This window comes from Colobus angolensis, unplaced genomic scaffold (genome assembly GCF_000951035.1).
Source record: "Colobus angolensis palliatus isolate OR3802 unplaced genomic scaffold, Cang.pa_1.0 Scaffold32, whole genome shotgun sequence".
NCBI classification, from domain to species: Eukaryota; Metazoa; Chordata; class Mammalia; order Primates; family Cercopithecidae; genus Colobus; species Colobus angolensis.
In genome coordinates, this window is record NW_012116488.1 from 2,341,902 (window position 1) to 2,354,338 (window position 12,437).

A 12,437-nucleotide genomic window follows, 5' to 3' on the forward strand; every position below is an offset into this window, starting at 1 on the left:
AAAAAAAAAAAAAAAAAAAAAAGAGGCGACATGCCACCTCTTAGCCATTAGGATAGCTACTAGCAAAAAAACAGAAAATAACAAATTTTGGCAAGAATATGGAGAAATTGGAAACTGTGCACGGTTGCTGGGGATGTAAAATGGTGCAGCTTCTATGGAAAACAGTATTATGTTTCTGAAAAAAATTAGAAATAGAATTACCATATGATCTAGTAATCCCACTTCTAGGTAGATACCCAAAAGAATTGAAAACAGTCTCAAGGAAACATCTGCAGACTCGTGCTCATGGCAGCATTATTCACAACAGCTAACATGTGAAAGCAAAGCAAGTGTCCATCCATAGGTGAATGGCTAGACAAAGTGTGCTACATCCATACAATGGAATATGATTCGACCTTAAAAAGAGGGGAAATTCTGGCCGGGCGTGGTGGCTCACGCCTGTAATCCCAGCACTTTGGGAGGCCGAGACGGGCGGATCACGAGGTCAGGAGATCGAGACCATCCTGGCTAACACGGTGAAACCCTCTCTCTACTAAAAAAATACAAAAAATAAACTAGCCGGGCGAGGTGGCGGGCGCCGGTAGTCCCAGCTACTCGGGAGGCTGAGGCAGGAGAATGGCGTAAACCCGGGAGGCGGAGCTTGCAGTGAGCTGAGATCCGGCCACTGCACTCCAGCCTGGGCGACAGAGCGAGACTCCGTCTCAAAAAAAAAGAGGGGAAATTCTGACATTAGCTACAACATAGATGAACCTTGAGGACATTATGATGAGTGAAATAAGCCAAACACAAAAGGACAAATTCTGTATGATCCCTCTTCTATGAGGTACCTGGAGCAGTCAAATGGATTCAGACAGAAAGCAGACTGGTGGTGCCAGTGGGGAGAAGGAAACAGAGAGTTCCTGCTTAATGGGCAGAGTTTCCTTTTGGAAAGAAAAGAGACATGAGGACAGATTGCACAACCGTGTAAATGTACTCAATGCCACTAAACTGTACACTTAAAAATGGTGGAGATGGTTAAGATGGTTTTATGTTACATGTTTTTACCACAATTTTATGTATTCGTTTTTGAGATAGGGCCTCACTTTGTCATCCAGGCTGGAGTGCAGTGGCACAATCACAGCTCACTGCAGCCTCAACCGTCGGGGCTCACGCGATCCACCTGCCTTAGTTCCCCAAGTAGCTGGGTCCACAGGCGTGTACCACCATGCCCGGCTAATTTCTTTTTGTGTGTGTGTGCAGATGAGGGTTTGCCATTTTGCCCGGCTGGTCTCGAACTCCACGCCTCAAGCAATGCTCCCACCTCAGCCTCCCAAAGTGCTGGGATTACAGGCAGGAGCCACCATACTCAGCCCGCAATTTTAAAAACAAACAAAGAGATGAAGTGAAAGCTTCAGAAGCTTTGTCTGAAGCTGCACAACTAGTTAGCAACAGGGCCAGAATGGGGACCCAAATCTCCCAAGCCCCAGCAGACACCCCCCACACACACCAGCACCAGAAAGTATTTGGGTCCCTGACGGCAGCTTCAAGTACCTGCACTAGCAGTGAGATTGCCATCCTCCTGACTTCTTATGCGAAAAAATAAGCACTTCTTGTTGCACCCACTACAGTTGGGTTGTGATTTACTTCCAGCCCCGCGTGTTCCTAACCAGTACCATCATGCTAAGAGTCACATCTCCTGACCCACAGGCCCGTGCATTCTGCATCACATCTAGTTTGGACGGGCGTGGAAAGGCTGCTGCAGGCTCATCACCCCATCACAACCCTCACAAACACAACTCCTCTACCAGAGAGTGGGAACTACTGGGACCCAGGAGCCATTCCTCAGTGTGTGTGTGTGTACGCAGATATGTTGCAGACCAAGAACTGAACACTGAAAATATGTAAAGCCACAGAGATGGAGAAAAGCAGAGTGTGATAATTGAGACATTGGGGTCATCATGCCTGGTGGCACGGGAAAGAGGAGGGGCTGGGCAGTAGGTGTTCCTGGGACACTCCAGGTAGGCCCCAGGTGCTTCGAGTCTTTGGGAAATATGAGGTCCATTTGGACTCCATGCCAGGCCACTGCCCCCTACATCCAGGATCAGGGCAGACAAGCTGCTATTCTTTTAATTTACCTCTCCAGTCCCCTTCTTCACCCCACCAGGGTCCTGTTGCCCTCTGTGAGCCCTGCTTCAAGGCCCAGAAGGCACCCCAGGAATTCTCACTTCCAAGATTGTGTTCCTGCCATTCACACACTTGGAAAGGCTCCCCTGCCTGCCCAAAGCCTCCCTGCTGTTACGCAGCCATCCTCTCGTCCTGTCCTCATCCCGGGTCCTTGTCCTCGTCCTCGCTTCTTCCCTGAAGACTGTGCAGACCAGCCCCCAGAGTGGCCCGCCCCTCCTTGGCTTTTCCTGCCGAGGTCACGGTACATTTATTGAGCTCCAGCTCTGTACCTGGCACAAGACACGTATGCTAGGACCCCCAACTCTTCTACAGCCTGTGAGACGTCAATGAGCAGGTGAGAGGCGACTGGCCGAGACTCAGGAAGGGCTGTCCCTCGTCCAGTGTCAGGGGCAAGCAAAGGGAGAGCCAGGACTGGGATCCCAGGCCGAAACTCTGCAATCGATCCTTTCATTCCTGGTGAGTGGAGAGCCCTCGAACCTCCTGTGCTTAGGTCAGTGTAGGGCCCAGCTGAAAACTCAGTGGAGATGTGCCAGTGATTTTCCACCTTCCGGTACCCCAGCCTTTCCAGAGAGCTCTGGATGGAACGCCTCTCGGGGAGAACATGGACGCCCCCGCCTTGCTAAACACACTATTCTGGAAAGTCGTGTCAGCTTTTGCCACAGCTCGAAGGTGTCCCTTTACCACGTCCCATGCTTCACCACAGTGTGGAGATGGCCCTGGGGGATGCAGGAGGGAAAGGGCCATTTGCCCCTGCAGTAATTCTCCAGCTCTGGGATCTGCTGAAGAGGATTGATCCCTATCTAGTTCTAGATTGGTCAGTCCCCATCTGGATCTGTCAGTCGCCTCTCACACACACGTACGCAGTTGTCATTACCAGATTCGGTAGCGTAGCCCTCTGGAGCCTGCCCTGTCCCATGACTCACTCTGCTGTGAGCTGGGAAAATCCACTGTCTGGAACTATATCTAAAGGTCTTGGGGGACCACAGAGGTGAGGGAGAGGCAAGGGCTTTGGAGTTCAAACTCTGGCTGTGACCCTGAATGCTGGGGGACCTTGGGCAAGTGACTTCATGTCTCTGAGGCATGGTTTCTGAATCAGTCAAATGGGAATGGTAATAGCTACCACTCACAGTTGCTCTGGGGGTCCATGGAGAAAATTCCCAGAAAGCACCAGCACAGCAGGTGCAGAATCCACCCTTCCAAAGCTCAGAGGACTCATCACCTCCTGGGGGGCTGCCCTTCCCACCTCTCCCCCCGAGAGGAGCACAGAGCTCAGAGTCTGTAGAACACAGATGGAGGGTTACCCACACAGGGTGGGGAGTTAGAGACTCACTCCTCCTCCCTGGTTTCCTCCTCCAGTTTTGCCTACCTCACTGAGTACTGAGTTCACGATAGGAGACGCAGAAGCCCTTGGGAAGGGATCCTGCAACACCAGATAAGGTGTTCGTGTTTTTATCATTGCCTCTGCTTTGCAGGCAAGGACTTGGAGATTCAGAAGGGCAAGAGGCTTTCTCAAGCTCACGGGCAGAAAGCAGTGCCCTTAGACTCCAGTCTGCTGGCTCTGACACCCACGGGCTGCAAAGACAGGTGGGCAAAAAAGGATAGAGAGAAGGAATGAGTGGGTGAATAGACTACCCCAGCGCTCCTGGAGCCTCAGACCTGCCCATTATTGTAGGGTTGACCTATTAAAGTAAGCACATCTCCCAAATACAAACAGGTTTTTCCAAGACAATAAAGCCTAAGCTCTGCTTGAGGGAAGACCGTTTCCTCCTTTACTTAGGCTGCTGCCCTATCCTTGGAGTCGTTTGGCCCTCATTGGGTGGAGTCATAAAAAGCCGCATCAGCCTTGGGTGGCTGCCCCCCTACTCCTCTCTCCTTCCTTTGTTCCTTCCATCCACAGTGTTTATTGAGCACCTACTTTGGGCAAAGCTATGTTTGAAGCGTTGAGGACATAGCTGTGAACAGAGAAAGTTCTTGCCCACTCTCAGGTCACAGGACACACATAGCAGAACTCATGCATAATATAATTTCAGGACAGGAGAACTGTAATTTAAAAATTTAATCAGGGGAGGGTGACACAGACTAAGCTCTTTGGTTTAATTCAATTTTTTTTTTTTTTTTTTTGAGATGGAGTCTCACTCTGTCGCCCATGCTGGAGTGCGGTGGTGCGATCTAGGCTCACTGCAAGCTCCGCCTCCTGGATTTACACCATTCTCCTGCCTCAGCCTCCTGAGTAGCTTGGACTACAGGCGCCCGTCACCGCACCAGGCTAATTTTTTGTATTTTTAGTAGAGATGGAGTTTCACCGTGTTAGCTAGGATGCTCTCAATCTCCTGACCTTGTGATCCACCTGCCTTGACCTCCCACAGTGCTGAGGTTCCAGGCGTAAGCCACCATGTCCGGGCTCAAATTTCATTTTTTCCTTTTGGTCATCAGTACACATAGTGCAAAATAAAAAGTTGCAAAGAGATACAGAGTTAAAGCTTTTAACAGTTTATGTTTTTCAAAAACACCATAAAGAGGGTAAAAATGTAAGCCTCAAACTGGGAGAAGTTATAACTGATAAGGATTTAAATCCATACCATATAAGAAATGTCTATAATTGGCTGGCTACGCTGGCTCACACCTGTAATCCCAGCACTTTGGGAGGCCGGATCACCTGAGGTTAGGAGCTCGAGACCAGCCTGCCCAACATGGTGAAACGCCACCTCTATTAAAAATACAAAATTAGCCAGCGTGGTGGTGCACACCTGTAATCCCAGCTACTTGGGAGGCTGAGGCAGGAGAATCACTTGAACCCAGCAGGCAGAGGTTGCAGTGAGCTGAGATCGTGCCACTGCACTCCAGCCTGGGCAAAAAGAGCAAAACTCGATCACAAAAAAAGAAAAGAAAGAAAGAAAGATCTATAATTTAATAAGATCAACAACCCAATAGAAATATAGGCAAAAGACAGCAACAGGCACTTGGGGGTTGATAAATAATAAGAACAAATACTTAAAGTCATCTGTGATTGCAAATGCAAACTATCTCAGTCCATCCTGGAAGCTATAACAAAATAGGAGATGTAGAAGCCCTTGGTAAGGGATCCTGCAACGCCAGATAAGGTGTTAGGGTTTTTATCATTGCCTCTGCTTTGCAGGCAAGGACTCGGAGATTCAGAAGCGCAAGAGGTTTTCTCAAGCTCACAGGCAGAAAGCAGTACCCTTAGACTCCAGTCTGCTGGCTGGCTTAAAAACAGGAAAAATGTATTCTCCACAGTTCTGGAGGCTGGGAAATCCAAGATCAAGGCCCTGGCAGATATGGTGTCTGCTGAAGGCTGGCTTTGCGTTCACAGATGTACGGCTGTCATCTCACTGTGCACTCATATGGCAGAAGGCGCAAATGAGCTCTCTGGGGCTCTTTTCTGGAAGGACTCCACCCTCGTGACTTCATTACCTTCCAAAGGCCTCACCTCCCAATACCATCAAACTCTGGGGTTTAGTTTTCTTTTTTTGAGACAGAGTCTCACCCTGTCACCCAGGCTGGAGTACAGTGGTGCTATCATGGATCACTGCAGCCTCAATCTCCCAGGCTCAGGTGATCCTCCCATCCCAGCCTCCCAGGCAGCTAGAACTACAGGCACTCACCAGCATTCCTAGCAATTTTTAAAAATTTTTTGTAGAGATGGGTTTTTACCATGTTGCCAAGGCTGGTCTTGAACTCCTGGACTCAAGCGATCCTCCAATCTGAACATCCTAGTGCTGGGTTTACAGGCCTGAGCCACTGTGCCCAGTCGGGGTTCAGTTTTCAACATATGAATTTGGGTGGACACAAATAATTTATAGTACAGAGAGCATAATAAATTACCACATACTGGCCACCAGATTGGCAAAAAGGAAAAAGTCGGACAATAGCAAGTGCTGCTGAGAATGTGGAACAGTGGGAACATTTTGTTGTCTTTTAGACAGGGTCCCACTCTGTTACCCAGGCTGGAGTGCAATGGCATGATCATAGCTCACTGCAGCCTTGAACGCCTAGGCTCCAGCGATCTTCCTGTCTCAACCTTCAAGTAACTAGCACTATGGGCATGAGCCATCATACCCAGCTAATTTTTTAAAAGTTATTTTTTGAGCTGGGCACGGTGGCTCACACCTGTAATCCCAGCACTTTGGGGGGCCGAGGGCAGATCACGAGGTCAGGAGATCAAGACCATCCTGGCTAACACGGTGAAAACCCGTCTCTACTAAAAATACAAAACATTAGCCAGGCGTGGTGGCAGGCACCTGTAGTCCCAGCTACTTGGGAAGCCGAGGCAGGAGAATGGCGTGAACCCGGGAGGTGGAGCTTGCAGTGAGCCGAGATCGCGCCACTGCACTCCAGGCTGGGCGACCGAGCGAGACTCCGTCTCTAAAAAAAAAAAAAAAAAAAAAAAAAAAAAAAAAGATTATTTTTTGTAGAGACGAGATCTCACTATGTTTCCCAGGCTGGTCTCAAACTCCTGGACTCGAGCAATCCTCAGCCTCAGCCTCCCAAAGTGTTGGTGTTACAAGCATAAGCTGCTGCACCTGGCTTCAATGGGCACTCTTAGACCCTGCTTGGGAGTGTAAGTTCAAGGTAAGAGCAGAAAATAATGAAGCACAATGCAGAGATCACATAATCAACAAAGCCAAAACTTATTTGGCAAAAGCCAGTAAAATTGGCATTTTGGACAACAATCTGACATCAGCAACTAAAGTTGAAGTTGTGTGGTCCCTACAGCTGAGCAATTGCACCCAAAATATTTACCCTGAAAAAACTCTCAGCTGCGCACAGTGGCTCATGCCTGTAACCTCAGCACTTTGGGAGGCTGAGGCAGTGGATCACCTGAGGTCAGGAGTTCAAGACCAGCCTGGCCAACATGGTCAAACCCTTTCTCTACTAAAAATACAAAAAAATTAGCTGGACGTGGCGGCCCGCGCCTGTAATCCCAGCTTCTTGAGAGGTTGCGGCAGAATCACTCGAACTTCGGAGGCGGAGGCTGCGGTGAGCCGAGATGGCGCCACTGCACTCCAGCTTGGGTGACAGAGTAAGATTCCATCTCAAAAAAATAAATAAATAAACTCCCGCTTTCCGCGCTACCCATAGAGGGGTCCATACAGCGTTGTTCTGGATTCCTATTGTAACTTAAAGGAAAACTTTCACAAGGTTTGGAGCCCTTGATGTCCTGCAAATGAAGGAGGAGCATGTCCTTAAGTTCCTTGCAGCAGGAACCCACTTAGGTGGCACCAATCTTGACTTCCAGATGAAACAATACATCTACAAAAGGAAAAGTGATGGCATCTACATCATAAATCTGTGGGAGGACCTGGGAGAAGCTTCTGCTGGCAGCTTGTGTCATTGTTGCCATTGAAAACCCTCCAGAAATACTGGCCAGAGGGCCGTGCTGAAGTTTGCTGCTGCCACTGGAGCTACTCCAATTGCTGGCCGCTTCACTCCTGGAACCTTCACTAACCAGATCCAGGCAGCCTTCCGGGAGCCACAGCTTCTGGTGGTTACTGACCCCAGGGCTGACCACCAGCCCCTCAGGGAGGCATCTTATGTTAACCTACCTGCATTGCTCGTAACACAGATTCTCCTCTGTGCTGTGGGGACATTGCCATCCCATGTGACAATAAAGGGAGCTCCCTCATTGGGTTTGATGTGGTGGACGCTGTGGGAGGTCATGCCTGACCTCTACTTCTACAGCGATCCTGAAGAGATTGAAGAAGGAGAGCAGGCTGCTGCTGAAAAGGCTATGAGCAAGGAGGAATTTCAGGGTGAACGGACGCTCCAGCTCCCGAGTTCACTGCTGCTCAGCCTGAGGTTGCAGACCGGTCTGGCAGCGTGCCGGTGCCCTCTGTGCCTGTTCAGCAGTTCCCTACGGAAGACTGGAGGGCTCAGCCTGCCACTAAAAACTGGTCTGCAGCTCCCACTGCTCAGGCCACTGAATGGGTAGAAGCGACCACTGCATAGTCTCGAGCTGTTTTTGCACGGGCTCTTCAGCAACATGGAAATAAGGTCGATGGAAAATAAACACCGGTTTCTAAAACAGAAAAAGCTCTCAAGCATATGCACGGGAACATGTATAAGAATAATCACAGCACTACAGTTTGTTATAGAAACACACTGGAAACAATTCAAATGTCCATTATCTGTACGAATACAGAAAATGGCATATTCGCACAAAGAAATAGTATATAACAGAAAGAATACTTTTTACAGCTACATACTACAACAGGAATGCATCTTAGTATCATAATCTCGATATATTATTTAAAAAACCAAAGCAATTCTTAGAATACACATAGCGTGATTCAGAAATAAAAACGTGCAAAACCAAACAACATACTGTTTAAAGATGCAAACGTATAGAATGAAACTATTGAAAAAAACACAAGGGGATGAAAAACACAAAAATCAGGATAGTGGTGGCTGGGTACAGCGGCTTATGGCTGTAATCCCAGCACTTTGGGAGGCTGAGGAAGGCAGATCGCTTGAGTCCAGGAGTTTGAGACCAGCCTGGGCAACATGGTGAAACCCCATCTCTACTAAAAATACAAAAATTAGCACGGCGTGGTGGCACATGCCTGTAATGCCAGCTACTCGGGAGGCTGAGGCCCAAGAATGGCTTGAGCTGGGGAGGCAGAAGTTGCAGTGAACCGAGATGATGCCACTGCACTCCAGCCTGGGTGACAGAGCTAGACTCCATCTCAAATAAATAAATAAATAATGCTTACTCCCTTCTCCCCTGTGGATCTGGTTTTACCTGGGAGTTCGTGCACCAGGGCATAGCTAACAGCAGACGCTCCACTGTTCTGGCCCTCATTGTGGATTCCATGCAGGAGGCTGATGGGGGATGGTCCCAGGAGATGGAGATTCCACCCTGACTTTGCACTTGGCTGCCAAATGGCCTTGCCTGTGGCCTTCCTGCCCACCTTGAACTTGAGCTTCCCCATCTGAGGGTCACAATGCTTCTGACTGTCCATCGTTTTCCCCAGTACACATCAGCTGTCACCACTGCATATGGAAACTGCTGCTAGTATAATTGCAGGTCAAGGACAAGAGCAGAGTTGAAAGAGCAAAACCCTCAAAGGTCTAGCCCTTCATCGTGACAAATCCCTGACCTCTCATGGACAGCTCAGGAGCTGGGCATGGCAAGGCAGCACGGAACCTGGCAAGTTGTTAGAACAAGATTCTGTTCACTCAGCTCTGCTGCCTCCTCTCCCTCGGATGTGACCTCAGACATGAGCTGGCCAGGGCTGGCCCTCTGAGTCAGCCCTGAGTCCCAACTACACGCCTTCCCCGTGGGGCTGCTGGCCTCAAAGCCTCCTTTAACAAAGAGGGCAGGAGGATGGATGACTCGGCATGTGTAATATACCCAACTGCAGATGAATAATTGATGTGTTTGAGTATTAATAAGCAGGAACTGGCTATTTTAGCCATAAAGCCAAAAAGATACTCTGTTAAAGCAAATCCTCCAATCTACACCTAAAGCAACAAAACAAAACAAAAATCCATAAAGAACAACACCCCCAAACTTCCTAAAACCCCTGCTTTTAACAGAAACCTACTTGGAGGAGATCCTATTTTTATAAGCATGTTATTTTAAAAATTACAATTTTAGGGTTGAAATGGAAAAAGGACTTAGTGTATGAGGGTGTGTGTGTGTGTCTGTGTGTGTGATGGTGCCACTGTCTTCCACTCCTGAGGCCTGGCCCTGAGCAGCACACTGTCATTCCTGACTCTGTTTTTTGTTTGTTTATTTTGTTTTGTTTGAGCTGGAGTTTCGCTCTTGTCACCTAGGCTGGGGTGTAGTGGCACAATCTCGGCTCACTGCAACCTCAACCTCCCAGGTTCAAGTGATTCTCCTGCCTCAGCCTCCTGAGTAACTGGGATTACAGGCACCCACCACCACACCTGGCTAACTTTTTGTATTTTTAGTAGAGATGGGGTTTCACCATGTTGGCCAGGCTGGTCTCAAACTCCTGACCTCAGGTGATCCGCCCACTTCAGCCTCCCAAAGTGCTGGGATTACAAATGTGAGCCACCGCGCCCGGCCAGAAACAATATAATCATATCAATAGGCACAGAAAAAGCATTTGACAAAATGGAACACCTTTTTTTTTTGAGATGGGTTTTTTTGCTCTTGTTGCCCAGGCTGGAGTGCAGGGGCAGGAGTGGCGGGATCCCAGCTCACTGCAACCTCCAACTCCCAGGCGGGAGTTCTCATGCCTCAGCCTCTCAAGCAGCTGCGATTACAGGCATGTGACATCACGACTCGCTAATTTTTGTATTTTCAGTAGAAACGGGGTTTCACCATGTTGCCCGGGTTGGTCTCGAACTCCTGGCATCAGGAGATCTGCCTGCCTTGGCCTCTCAAAGTGCTGGGATTACAGGCATGAGCCACCATGCCCGGCCATGCAAAACTTTTTTCAGAGACAGGGTCTAGCTCTGTTGCCCAGGCTACAGTACAGTGGCACAGGCATACCTCACTGTAGCCTCGAACTCCTGGGTTCAATCCACCATCTTGCCTCAGCTTCCTGAGTAGCTAGGAATACAGCCATGCACCACCACACCTGGCTCATTCTTTAAAAACAATTTTTTAAAATTAGAAATGGGGTCTTGCTATGTTGCCCAGGCTGGTCTCGAACTCCGGGCCTCAAGTGATTTTCCAACCTCAGCTTCCCAAAGTGCTGAGATTATAGGTGTGAGGCACCATACCTGGCCCCAAGACAATTTCACAATAAAAACAAAAAACAAAAAACCACCCTTAGCAAACCAGGAATAGAAAGGAACTTTGTATAAAGGGCAACTACGGGCCAGGCGAGGTGGCTCACGCCCGTAATCCCAGCACTTTGGGAGGTCGAGGTAGGTGGATCACCTGAGGTCAGAAGTTCGAAACCAACCTGGCCAACATGGCGAAACCCCGTCTCCATTGAAAATACAAAAATTAGCTGGGCGTGGTGGTGCCCATCTGTAATCCCAGTTACTCAGGAGGCTGAGGCATGAGAATTGCTTGAACTGGGGAGGCAAAGGGTGCAGTGAGCCAAGATCATGCCATTGCACTCCAACCTGGGTGACGGAGCGAGACTCAGTCTCAAGAAAAAAAAAAAGGCAACTATAGTGAAAGACTGAATGCTTTCTTCCTAACACCATGAACACGACAAGGATGTCTGCTCTTGGCGTTTCTACTGAACATTGTACTGGAGGGTCTAGCTAGGGCAATTAGGCAAGAAAATAAAAGGCATTCAGATTGTAAAGGAAAACTGTCTCTATTTGCAGATGTCATGATCCTGCAAAACCTGGCTAAGAAATCCAGCCAGGCATGGTGGCTCATGCCTGTAATCCCAGCACTTTGGGAGGCAGAGGTGGGTGGATCACCTGAGGTCAGGAGTTCAAGACCAGCCTGGCCAACATGGTCAAACCCTTTCTCTACTAAAAATACAAAAAAATTAGCTGGACGTGGCGGCCCGCGCCTGTAATCCCAGCTTCTTGAGAGGTTGCGGCAGAATCACTCGAACTTCGGAGGCGGAGGCTGCGGTGAGCCGAGATGGCGCCACTGCACTCCAGCTTGGGTGACAGAGTAAGATTCCATCTCAAAAAAATAAATAAATAAACTCCCGCTTTCCGCGCTACCCATAGAGGGGTCCATACAGCGTTGTTCTGGATTCCTATTGTAACTTAAAGGAAAACTTTCACAAGGTTTGGAGCCCTTGATGTCCTGCAAATGAAGGAGGAGCATGTCCTTAAGTTCCTTGCAGCAGGAACCCACTTAGGTGGCACCAATCTTGACTTCCAGATGAAACAATACATCTACAAAAGGAAAAGTGATGGCATCTACATCATAAATCTGTGGGAGGACCTGGGAGAAGCTTCTGCTGGCAGCTTGTGTCATTGTTGCCATTGAAAACCCTCCAGAAATACTGGCCAGAGGGCCGTGCTGAAGTTTGCTGCTGCCACTGGAGCTACTCCAATTGCTGGCCGCTTCACTCCTGGAACCTTCACTAACCAGATCCAGGCAGCCTTCCGGGAGCCACAGCTTCTGGTGGTTACTGACCCCAGGGCTGACCACCAGCCCCTCAGGGAGGCATCTTATGTTAACCTACCTGCATTGCTCGTAACACAGATTCTCCTCTGTGCTGTGGGGACATTGCCATCCCATGTGACAATAAAGGGAGCTCCCTCATTGGGTTTGATGTGGTGGACGCTGTGGGAGGTCATGCCTGACCTCTACTTCTACAGCGATCCTGAAGAGATTGAAGAAGGAGAGCAGGCTGCTG

At 49.0% G+C, this 12,437-nt stretch overlaps 2 pseudogenes; both read left to right on the forward strand.

Annotated features, from left to right (window-relative positions):
• Window positions 1-2,764: 2,764 nt before the first annotated feature.
• On the forward strand, window positions 2,765-8,113 carry LOC105518545 (annotated as a pseudogene).
• A 1,195-nt stretch (window positions 8,114-9,308) lies between these two features.
• LOC105518546 overlaps window positions 9,309-12,437 on the forward strand; it is a 14,279-nt pseudogene continuing 11,150 nt past the window's right edge.